This window comes from Loxodonta africana, chromosome 25, assembly GCF_030014295.1.
Source record: "Loxodonta africana isolate mLoxAfr1 chromosome 25, mLoxAfr1.hap2, whole genome shotgun sequence".
NCBI lineage: Eukaryota > Metazoa > Chordata > Mammalia > Proboscidea > Elephantidae > Loxodonta > Loxodonta africana.
In genome coordinates, this window is record NC_087366.1 from 65,311,525 (window position 1) to 65,324,648 (window position 13,124).

The 13,124-nt window shown below is 43.6% G+C and overlaps 1 pseudogene; it reads right to left on the reverse strand.

Annotated features, from left to right (window-relative positions):
* Positions 1–273: 273 nt before the first annotated feature.
* On the reverse strand, positions 274–1,966 carry LOC135228669 (dynein light chain roadblock-type 1-like; annotated as a pseudogene).
* Positions 1,967–13,124: the final 11,158 nt, after the last annotated feature.

Consider the following 13,124-nt stretch of genomic DNA (forward strand, 5'->3'; position numbering starts at 1 on the left):
CATTTATAGCACCTGAGGGTTCAAGGAACTGGGCCATACCAGATATGTGTGTGTGTATATATATATATATATAAGAGTAAGCAAGCATTTTGGTTATTTTTAGTTAAAGAAAAATCCTTTTCCAAGGGCAACAAGTGAACTGAAGGTCAGAAGGAAGCCAGGTGTGGACTTCCCACAAGCTCTTGTTCCAAACCCCTGAAGTAACCAGAGAGAGGATCCTCCTGGAGGGAGAAGACCCTTGGCTGAGAACTCAGGAGTGGTTGGTGCAGCAGAAGGAGTCCTTTGCTGGGATGGGTGAAGCGGCCAGCCCACCCTTGGTCACTAGAGTGGTATATGTGGGCTCTTAGATGATTTCCACTTGTGGCTGGTGGGCGTGGATAACACTATTCTTCTTGGAGGGCATTAAATTAAGGAATAACACAGGGAGCCAAGAGAGTGGCTTATTCAGTTGGATTCTGAATCACAATCAGGAAATAGTCTTTATCTGGTGCAACCATAATTTCATTTTTCTTGAAGTGAATTCAGGGAAGGTGAGGTCATTCTGAGGGTCAATTTTGTCCTCCAAGATGAAGTTGTGCATGAGATTGGTGTACTGTGTGGTGGTGGAGTTGGCAGTGATGCTCTTGACAGAAGTGCCTTCTGGGTTCACCATAATGATCCCCTGCATTCACTTCTGGCTCTGAAGTCCCTTCAGGGTTTCTTCCACCTTGACATCTCAGACTAATCAGGTAGCTCCATGTAGCTAGCCACCAGACACATTTTTTAAAGACACAGAAAGGTATTAATGTACATTCTAGACTGAGAAGTCAACATGGACCTTCACTGGGATCAAGAGCATAGACGGTGAAGTGGTAGTTTAGGGGAGGCAGGGAATGAATTAGATTTGAGTCACATTGAAATGAGGCATTGGTGTGATTCAGTGGCAGAATTCTTGCCTTCCACGTGGAGAACCTGGGTTCAGTTCCCAGCCAATGCAACTCATCCCCAGCCACCACCCAACTGTCATTGGAGCCCTGTCTGTTGCTGTGACGCCAAACAGGTTTCAGTGGAGCTTCTAGACTAAAATAGACTAGGAAAAAAGGCCTGGTGATCTACTTCCAAAAATCAGCCAATGAAAACCCAATGGATCACAAAGGTTCAATACTCAACTTATCATGGGGATGGCGCAGGACAGCGCAGCAATTTGTTCTACTGTGCCTGGGGTCACCATGAGTTGGGGCTGCCACAATGGCAGCTAACAACAACAACAACACTGAAAAATGCCAAAGAAAATATCCAGAGAAAATATGGGACAAGACGGGGCTGGAGAGAGAGACATCAGCATAAGAGATTTGGTAATAAAAACAACCACTTATTAACATTCAATATATATGAGCTAGACCTCTTCTAAGCGTTTTATTCACGTGATTTCTTTTAATCTTCACAATATAGTACAGATATTCCTGCCTCAATTTTACTTAAAAGGGAACTGACACCTCAAAAAGTAGCTTACCAAGTCCATCCAGCTGGTCAAGAAATGAGTAGGATTCAAACCCAGATAGTCCAGAGTCTGGGTGCTGGAGCTATGGATACAAATGAGGTTGTCCAGGAATGGAAGAGAACATGTTTTCCATCTTTGTCTCTAAAACGCAGCAAACCTCAATTCATGAGAATACTTTGGCTTTATATTAATATCTTTGTTCAAAATTATTTTATTGCCCATAGTTTTTTTAAAAACATAACTTCGGATCCTTTTGGCAATAAATAACTTGAAACACTGACTTAGCAAGCCAAATCATATTCAAGATGTCCCAGGATAGGCAGCTGCCTTGTGTTGATTAGTTTGGTGACTCGGTGTCATGGAGAACCCTGGGTATCTCCATTCTGCATCTTCAGCATGTCAGGCCATTAAGCGAACTCACCTCATGGACAAAAGAGTTCTGCTAGAGTTACCTTCACATTCACACTGAGACATGACAACACCCATTGGGAAAGTCAGGCCATCTCTTCTTGCATGCCCTTTTGTTGTTGTTGTTGTTAGGTGCCATTGACTCAGTTCTGATTCGTAGTGACCATAGGTACAACAGAATGAAACAGTGTCCAGTACTGTACAATTCTCACAATCATTGCTATGTTTGAGCCCATTGTTGTAGCCACCGTGTTAATCCATCTCGATGACGGCCTTCCTCCTTTTTGCTGGCCCTCTACCAAGTATGATGTCCTTCTCCAGGGACTGGTCCCTCCTGATAATATGTCTAAAGTATGTGAGACAAAGCCTCAGCATCCTTGCTTCTAAGGAGCATTTTGGTTGTACTTCTTCCAAGACAGAGTTGTTCGTTTTTCTGACAGTCCATGGTGTATTCAATATTCTTCCCAAAACCATAATTCGAAGGCATCAATTCTTCTTCAGTCTTACTTACTCATTGTCTAGCTTTCACATGCATATGAGGTGATTGACAACACCGTGGCTTGTGTCAGGCGCACCTTAGTTCTCGAAGTGGCATTTTTTAACACTTTAAAGATCTTTCGCAGCGCATTTGCCCAATGCAATTGCGCAATGTTGCAATGGACGTTGATTGTGGATTCAAGTAAAATGAAACCTTTTACAACTTCAATATTTTCTTCATTTATCATGATGTTGCTTATTGGTCCAGTTATGAGGATTTTTTAAGTTTTCTTATTTTATGAAATCTTACTACTATTAGTTAAAGACAAGCACACAGACAAGTAGTCTACAATACAGAAATCTTATTTTTTAAGACGGTTAAGAAGCCACTAAGACACTTCCAGGTACTGTCTTCAGCTATGCTTCTTGTTTTTACTCTGGGACTCCAGTAAAAGTTCAGCTCCCACGATACCACAGGGACTCCAGTAAAAGTTCAGCTCCCACGATACCACAGGGACTCCAGTAAAAGTTCAGCTCCTACGATACCAAACGCAGCAAATCCTCTTTTGAGTCCTTTTAACACCAACAAAGGAAACGTTGTTTGCAAAGTCACCCATGTGCCTCCAGTCTTCACTGCGGCCCATGGGTACTTTAGCCCTTGTGCAGCCAGCTTCTCCTGGACAGTTTCTAATGGTGTTCCTTCTACCTTCCATTGTTTGTGAAGGGAACTTATCAGGAAAGTGTCCATTAACAGAGGAACAGACAAACAAAATATGCTATATACATATAATGGAGTATTACTCGTACGGTGAAATGAAATCCCGATAGATGCTACAACATGAATGAGCCTTGAAAACATACTAAGTTCTACTTTATGATGGTCATGTCCAAGTCCAGGGTCATGTGTATAGGAAAAGATACCTGATGGCTATCTGACCTCTCAGGCTGTGTGTCCTTTTTTATTTGTGAAAAAAATCTTTCCCAAAGCTACCTCCCAGAGCAATTTCACAGGCCCATTCCTAATCAATCATTAGCAGAGGGAGAACGGGGTTGCCTCATTGACATAGTGAAATGTAAGACCATGTGGAAGGCAGGGAAAGGAGAAAGCAGTGGGTGGGGCTGGAGTCGGGTGGGGTAGGAAGTAGGGAGACGAAAGGGGCTGCTGACAAAGACATTAGAAAGGCATTGGCCATCAACAGTGTCTGCTACATTTTCATCTACATCACACATTTTCAACAAGGGCCATATGGTCCCGAAGAGGGGAAAATTGGTTGGGGAGTGTCATGGATTGAATTGTGTCCCCCCAAAATATCTATCAACTTGGCTAGGTCATGATTCCCAGTATTGTATGAGTGTCTATCATTTTATCATCTGATGTGATTTCCCTAAGTGTTGTAAATCCTATCACTATGATGTAATAAGATGGATTAGCAGCAGTGTCTTGAGCCAGTCTCTTTTGAGATATAAAAGAGAGAAGCGAGCAGAGAGACAAGGGGACCTCATACCACCAAGAAAGAAGCACTAGGAGCAGAGTGCATCCTTTGGACCCGGGGTTCCTGTGCGGAGAAGTAGCAAGTCCAGGGGAAGATTGACGAGAATAACCTTCCTCTAGAGCTTCCAGAAAGGGAAAGCCTTCCCGTGGAGCCGATGCCCTGAATTTGGACTTGTAGCCTACTAGATTGTGAGAGAATAAATCTCTCTTTGTTAAAGCCATCCACTTGTGGTATTCCTGTTACAGCACCACTAGATGACCAAGACAGGGGAGCAGACTTTACTCTTTTTATGTGTAAAATAAGAATATACTTATAATATTTAGTATACAGGATATCTATGGCATTAAAGTTTTATGGAAAGGGATGTGTTAAGAAAAAAAAATGTCTAAAAAGATTCCTTAAAAAAGATAACCTTTTGCCATCAAGTCAATCCCGACTCATGGAGACCCGTGTGTTACAGAGAACTGCTCTACAGAGTTTTCTTGGCTGTAATCTTTATGGCAGCAGATTGCCAACTCTTTCTTCTGCAGTCCTGCTGAGGGGTTCGAACCACCAACCTTTAGGTTAGTAGTTGAGCACACACCATTCACCATTTGCATCACCCAGGGACCTTTTAAAAAAGACTCCTTGGGGTTGAGGTGATAATGAAAAAAAAAAAAAAATCTGAGAAACACTAACCTACATTAACGAGTTTTTTTTTTTTATCCAGAAGTGGAGGCTTCTAGAGAAAAAGAGCTGTGCCGAAATCCTGTGCAGTACTTGAGCAGCATTTTCAAAAAGTGTGAAAATAGGAATTTCTTTGAGGCATCTGATGGCACTACGGTGCTTACTGTGACAAAACACTGTTCCTCTCTATCCCCTAGTGTCTTCTACCCTCCTCTGCTAAAGGTGTGTAAATAAAACAGCAGCCAGCATTCCCTGAGTGTGTTACTTACGGCAGTCACTCTGCTGAGCACTTGACATGTGTTAGCTTATTCAATTTTCACAACCAGTGAAGTAGGCACTATTATTACCCCCATTTGACAGATGAGGAGGCTAAGGAAGGTTAAATAATCTTCCTAAGAAAGTAGTTGAAAGAGAATTAGGGGGAAAAAAAGATTTCGTATTGAAAAATGTTAACTGTTGCCAGCCCTGGCTCTGCCTGCATGGTGGTACGGGACTGTAAAAATGACCGTGAAAGCTCAAACCATGCAAAAACTATCTTAAGAATCAATGGAAAAATGATTATTGCTTCGTGACTTTTAAAATTTTTTTGTCAAAACATTAGAAACTCTCTTACCATCAATTATGAATATATAGAGAAATGAAAAAAAAAGATTAAAACTAATGTTTATTTAGCACACTGCAATTTAAAACATTAAAGCATTGGAAATAAAAGTGTTTTATTTATTTGTAAAAAAACTTATCAGTTAAGTGTTCATTAACAGAGGAACAGACAAACGAAATATGCTATATGTCACCTGTAAAGTGAAATGAAATCCTGACAGATGCTACAACATGAATGAACTGTGGAAACATTATACGAAATGAAATAAGTCAGTCACAAAAGGATGTATGTGGTAGGATTCCACTTACGTGAAATCTCTAGAAAAGGCAAATGCATAGAGACCGAAGTTTGTTTGTGGTTACTAGGCACAGGAGGAGGGAAGCCAGGGAGTCATTGTTTAGGAAACAGTGAGTTTCTGCTCCTGGTGGTGGAAAATTTGGCAACAATTATTGGTAATGTTTGTACAGCTGTTGTTGCTGTTGTTGTTAGGTGCCTTCTAGTTGGTTCCGACTCATAGCCACCCTAGGTACAATAGAACAAAATACTGCCTGGTCCGACGCCATCCTCACGATCGTTGTTATGCTCGAGCCCATTTTTGCAACCACTGTGTCATTCCATCTCATTACACAATGTCATGTGGGTCTTCCTCTTTTTTGCTGACCCTCTGCTTTACGAAGCATGATGTTCTTCTCCAGGAACAGATCCCTCCTGATAACACATCCAAAGTATGTGAGACAAAGTCTCACCATCCTGGCTTCTAAGGAGCATGCCGGCTGTACTTCTTCCAAGACAGATCTGTTTGTTCATGGTACATTCAATATTCTTCCCCAACACCATAATTCAAAGGGAAGAATTCTTCTTTGGTCCTCCCTACTCATTGCCCAGCTTTTGCATGCATATGAGGTGACTGGAAACGCCATGGCTTGGATCAGACGCACCTCAGTCTTCAAGGTGACGTCTTCGCTTTTTAATACTTTAAAGGGGTCCTCTGTAGCAGATTTACCCAATGCAATGTGTCATCTAATTTCTTGAGTGCTTTTCCCGTGGATGTTGATTGTGGATCCAAGTGAAATGAAATCCTTGACGACGTCAATCTTTTGTCCATTTATCATGATTTTCCTTATTGGTCCGGTTATGAGGATTTTTGTTTTCTTTATGTTGAGGTGTAATCCATACTGAAGGCTGTAGCCTTTGATCTTCATCAGTAAGTGGTTCAAGTCCTTTTCACTTTCAGCAAGCAAGGTTGTGTCATCTGCATAACGCAGGTTGTTAATGAGTCTTCCTCCAATTCTGATGCCGTATTCTTCTTCATAGAGTCCAGCTTCACGGATTATTTGCTCAGCACACAGATTGAGTAAGTGTGGTGAAAGGATACAACCCTGACGCACAGCGTGATTAACTTAATTGGTATCACTAAATTTTACACGGGAAAAACATTGAACTGGCAAATGTTGTGTTACATAAATTTTTACAACGAAAAAAAAAACTTATGAAGAGTAGTTTGAATAGTGTTTGCCTTCTTTTTGACGTATAATGTACGATAGGGAGTGGACATTTTTCTGTATGTTGGCAGTTGTTATACTCCTTTCTAAGTTTGGATCAATTTCCAACATTTTATCCTTTGAGCTTTAAGGACATTTCCCGGTGCCACTATCTCTGGTACATTTCATCCTTAGAGTCACAACCACTTTGCTCATTTATGTCAAGGAGTTCACCTAAACTAAGTTCCTCTGCCTGCACAGGTACACGGTGTCTTCACAACGGTGGTAGCATCAACATTCCCAGAGTGAGCTATTTCTTCTAAACTTCCGTTATGTTCAGCTCAAAAGGCACTTTCCATGTTATCACTTTCCATTTCTTTGGTACACTTTCATTTTTGTTGGCCAATTCCTTCCTTCGGTTATACGTTTTTGTAAAATGTCATGTGGGTTTGTCACTGGGAGATCAGGCAAAACACAACACATGCTTTTCTGAACACCAGTTGGGCAGTAACCAATAACCACTTCTTTGAAAGAAGTGACATGATTGATCATTGATGACGATGGGCATCTGTTATTTATGCAGCAATTTGTGGACTGAAGAGCTAGCAGCAGAGTTGGTACTTTACGCAATTATGCACAGTTAATATACTGTGACAACTGAAATTTGAATTGTGTTGCCGGAGGGACCAAGGTCATTTAACTAAACCATAGTAACTGAAATCGATGCATATCAGAACCCTGCAAGAAGAGGACTTCCTGTGTATACAAAGTAGACAAATTAGTACAGTAAACCCCAGGTATCCATCACCTGCCTTCAACCATTATCAGCTCATGGCCAGTCTGACTTCTGTAACACTCCATCCACATCTCTGTATAATTCTGAAGGGAATTCCAGGTGTCTCATCATTTCACACATAAGTATCTCTATTTCTCTAGTTTGGAATGGGATTCGAACTCAGCTCTGTCAAATTGCAACACATTCTAGAGCACCCTGGGGAAGGTAGTATTTGCTCCTTTAATTCTGACAACAATCCAGGGAAGTATCGTTGTCTTCATTTTTTCTCAGATGAGGAAACTGAGGCACAGAGGAGGAAAGTGACCTGTCCAAGATCACACAGCAAGTGAGTGGCCGAGTCAGGTTTTAAATCCAGATCTCCTGATGCTATGTCCCATTCTCTTTCTTCTACACCACAGCTGCATGGAAAGGGACTTCTTAGCTTGCCACCGTGACCACCTCTCTCCTGTACCCAAACTCCTGCACCAGTTAGGCCCTCCCCCCATTTCATTATGGCCAAAAACTTTGTTGTTGTTGTCGTTAGGTGCTGTCAAGTTGGTTCTGACTCATAGAGAACTTATGTACAATAGCACCAAACGTTGTCTGGTCCTGCGTCGTCCTCACAATCACTGGTATGTTTGAGCCCATTGTTGCAGCCACTGTGTCAGTCTGTCTCATTGAGGGTCTTCCTCTTTTTTGCTGACCCTCTACTTTACCAAGCATGATGTCCTTCTTCAGAGACTGCTCCCTCCTGATGATGTGTCCAAAGTAAGAGAGATGAAGTCTCGCCATCCTCGCTTCTAAGGAGCATGCTGGCTGTGCTCCCACCAAGGCTGATTTGTCCATTCTTCTGGTAGTCCACGGCGTATTCAACACGCTTCACCAACACCACAGTTCAAATCTGTCAATTCTTCTATTTTCCTTTCTCGTTATCCAGCTTTTGCATGCATATGAGGTGATTGAAAATACCACGGCTTAGGAACCATATAGCGCTCCCTGAGTGGAACAAATAGTTAAGCACTTGACTACTAGCCAAAAGGTGGGCATTTGGAACCCATCCAGAGGTGCCTCAGAAGGCAGGCCTGGCAATCTTCTTTCAAAAGGTCACAGCCTTTAAAACCCTTTGGAGGAGTTCTAACCGGCACACATGAGGTCACCATGAGTTGGAATGGACTCAACGGCAACTAACAGCAACAGCGGGAACCATATTTACTTCTTTCTCTCCATTCTGCTAGACTTATTGGAATATGCTTTCAGTGGGAAATAAAATGAGAACTCAGCATAAATCCTTGCATAGGTGTTGATTTCTCCCAATCCTGGAGTAAATGATTTCTACTGGCACTGAATCTATTGCCAGGGCTGCTACTACTGCACACTCAGAGGGCCTAGAAGAGCCCTGGTCCATCAACAATCCTCCCTCACCTCCACCCCCACCCCCAAGATGTTTGTTCTCTTTGCCCTTGACTCAAAAACAGCCCCTGGTACAGGTTACTGGGCTGAATCTGATATGCCCGCACTGGGCCTTATCTAGATGGTTTAAAGTACTCTCTGCCTCCTGCCCAAGTATCTCAGCCGTTGGTTGTGGCCTCCCTGTGCCGGGGATCTGGCACAGGAAGTAACATTGCCTGGAGCTCTCTGATGCTGTGAAAACAGAAGAGGAGAGGAGGAGGAAAGAAGGGAAGAAGCCCTGCCTGTCACCCTACTGATGCCTCTCTGAACCCTGCCACTAAGTCTAATGGGACTTGCTGTGCGCCCACCTATAATTCCTCAAGCACAGAGAGGCTAGGACCCATGACGGCTTCTCAGTGACATCTTTCCTTTCTCTTTTACCATACCTTTCTGATTTCCCCACAAACTTATCTTCTGTTTCGGAACAAAGGCACAATTCTCTCTTGCCCCTAAAGGAACCCTTTCAGCCCTCTTTGACTGTAGTTTCCCAATAGTCTCAGAAGTGACTGCGGTGCAGCTGGGGCAAGGATATTTGGGCAAGGAGCAGGGAGGCACCAAGAACAGGGGAATTAGGGCTGCCAAAAGGGAAGGAAACGGGTGACTCAGTTTAACATCCATTTAGATACCAGGCACTATGGCCTTACATGTGGTATCACATTGACGTTGACAATTACTATTTTGTCTGCTCAAATCCGCTCGGCTCCACCCTCATCCTTATTTTTGGGAACAGCATTTACATACCCTTTTTTTCAGGGCAATTTCCTCTCCCTGCTTTGGTTCCCATCCCCTCTCTCCAGTTTGATGGTACTGCCAATCACAAGCCCCTTGTCCCCTCACCACAGAGATGGCCATGCAACCCAGATCTGCCCATCAGAGCCTTCCCTGGACTTATATACGATACTAAGAAAGAGAAGTCCTTCTTCCTTCTGGGGTTGCTAAGCAGAAAGTAAAAGAAAACTGAAACCTCTTGTTAGAGGAAGCTCACATGTTGTAGGAGAAAAATGAGAGCAACTCACAGAAAGAAGACAAATTTACATTTCTGTAGAGCAGTTTCTGGCATGATTTCACAGTTTGAGTCAGGCTTTTTATGGTTAATATTTGGTTTCGTGGACAAGGGTAAAAACAGTGTGGGTGGGGTGGGCGGCATCTGACCTCTTCTAATTTCACAAGGTGGAAGGAGAATCAAGATCGGCAGCCCGAGGCTGATTCCTATGAAGCCAAGGTCAGACATGCCTCTACCCTCCAACCTTTTTGCCATTTTTGACACCTTAGTTATCTAGTGCTGCTATAACAGAAATACCACAAGTGGATGGCTTTAAGAAAGAGTTTATTTTCTCACAGTAAATTAGGCTAAAAGTCCAAGCTCAAGGCCAGCTCCAAATTCAGTGTCAGCTCCAGGGGAAGGATTTCTCTCTCAGTGGGCCTTCTCATCAATCTTCCCCCCGACTAGGAGCCTCTCCTCACAGGGACCCTGAGTCCAAAAGATGCGTTCTGCTCCTGGCACTGCTTTCTTGGTGGTATGAGGTCCCCCTGTCTCTCTGCTTGCTTCTTTCTTTTATATGTCAAGCGATTGCCTCGAGACACAATCCAGTCTTGTAGACTGAGTCCTGCCTCACTAACACAACTGCCGCCCATCCTCCCTCATTAACATCATAGAGGCAGGATTTACAACATATAGGAAAATCACACAATACCCGGAATCATGGCCCAGCCAAACTGATACACACATTTTTTTGGAGACCTGATTCAATCCATGGCACCAACCATCCCTCCAACAGCACTCTCTACTTCTCTGCTGAGTTTGAGAAGTAGTTGCAATGCCCACATGAAACTCACAGACAATACTCACTGTTATGGGTTTATTAGGTTACAGGTTATGATTTTAACAGGTTACAATTAAAGTTCAGGAACACTCAGGATACAGCTCTTAGATCAGGACAGCCCCTTTCCAGCATGCCCAAAGGCAGTTCTTTCTCTGACCTTCATTCAGCCCATTGGCCTGGCCTCTACCGTGATGGGGTAAATGTTACAAAGTTCTTTAGCTCTGCCGATAAGTGCCCCAGGCACCCCGTTCTGCCAGCAAGTCTCAGCCCGAAGGCGCTCAGCTCTAGCTCTGAAAGAACAAATGAAAACGAACTCCTTGCCATCAAGTCGATTCCAACTCATAGCGACCCTATAGGACAGAGTAAAACTGCCCCATAGAGTTTCCAAGGAATGCCTGGTGGATTTGAACTGCCAGCGTTTTGGTTAGCAGACCTAGCTCTTAACGACTACACCACCAAGGTTTCTTCAGCTCTAGCTCCATGGGCCAGCAAACCTAGCTTCATCAAGTGCCCAGAGACACCCTACTTTGCCAACAAGCCTCCTGCCTGGAGGCACTCAGCTTTCTGCTCTGTGGGCTGCGAAGCCCACCACGCCATCTCCTGCCAGTGTCTCCTGCCATTTCTCTGTCACTGGTTCTCACCATCTTCAGTGTTACAGCTCCCCACCCCCTTTCTTGGTTCCGGGAGCTTATCAGCACAGGGTTCCCAGATCCAAAGGGCAGGCTTTGCTCTTGGCTCTTCTTCCTCGGTGATGATGAGATCCTCTCTTCCCATCTCTGGCTTGGCTCATTTTAAGCCTAGTGGGATGGAAAAACTGATCGATACCCTTGGTAGGTCACAATTACCTTATTTATACAGTTCCACCCAATCACTTGGGTGGGAATTACAAGACCACGGCAAGAAAGGCCACACAAAAGTGATCCATCACACCACAACAAGAAAAACCTTAAAATCAAATTAAGATGTCTGTTAATTTTCCTATTTAACAGCAAGAAAGAATACAGTGCTGTAACAGAGATACAAATAAAATTTGGCAAGGCACACAGAGGAGGAAGAGACGACAATGGTACCTCAAGTCAGCCCAGGCCATTTTGGGGGGATTACTAAACACTCAATTCCCAAAGAAACCCCCAAGTGACCAGTCTCCCAGAGTCGCTTGGGGCTTTCATGGGCACTTGCCTTTTAGTGATGTGCAACCAGCAGCCATCACAACCCTAAACAGACACTTTAAGCTGCCAGCTATGGCCACTTTTTGCAGAGCTTGGTGTTGTTTGAGGCTCTGCCACTGGTATTTGCAGTTGCTCGGAAACCTTTGCTCCAGGAGCACCCCGCCCGGCCCCCACCCCTGGTCACTGCCCTGCCACCTGATCAGTCGGCCTCTGTTAGTTCCCGCTACAACTACAGAGACCGCAGCTGAGTGGGGGTTGGAAAAAGTAAGTGTGGGCACTTATTGCCAGGCATCTCCCGAGGGAAATGAGTCTCCACGTGCCGTTTGGAGGCTGTTTGCGAAGCGCGCCAAGTATTCATTTATTTCCTCCCAGAGTCTAAAGCAGTGGCTTTCAATCACTTTGTTTGTTTCCCTTCTGGAGCTACTTCAAGCAGAAGAAGATAACCCAGAATCAGTCTACCTCACCCTTTCTCACCAGGTACCGGTGGGGAAACGACAACGGTATTATCCAGGGGTCGATGTAAAGTATATTTGGGGGGATTATGTTTACCCGTGCGTTAGCAAGCAAGGCATAAGTGATTCACATTTAAACTGCAATGCATAATTGGCTTTAGGCATAATTACTGGAAAATTAGAGGCCAAATATACTGTTGAAGCAAATATGCATTACTACCCACTTTAAGATTAACCACACAAATCCAATTCACTTAATAATGATGGGACGATATTGACAGTAAATTGTAACTAAAAGCAAGAATAGTAGCCATTTTCTTCTTAGACATAACCAAACACTTCGTGGAATTGGCTTTCTGGGTTCGAAGGATTAGGATCATAGACTCGTGGACCATCTCGGTCAATTGGCTTAGTATAGTTCATAAAGTTATGTTCTACACCTTAGTTTCGCCAGGAGTGTCTGGGGTCTTAAAAGCTTCCAAGTGGCCACCTGAGATACAACTGTTGGTTTGTACTTGTCTGGAACAAAAAGAGAAAGAAAGAAACCAAAGCCTCAAGGAAGAAACTAGTCCACAGGACGAATAGTCTGCATAAACCACAGCCTCATCTACACTGACACCGGGAGAACTAGACGGTGCCTGGCTATCATTGCCGACCTTTCTAATCAGTGTCGCAATAGACAGACTCTGATAGAAAGGGAGAAAAATGTGGGATAGAACCTCGACAGGTTGGGTTAGAACCTCCAACTCCTTAGGAAAAAAAACAAAACCAAGAACAAAACAGACTTAACTGGACTGGTTGAGACTGGAAGATTCCCTGAGATTATTGTCCTGATATACTCTTCAGTTTT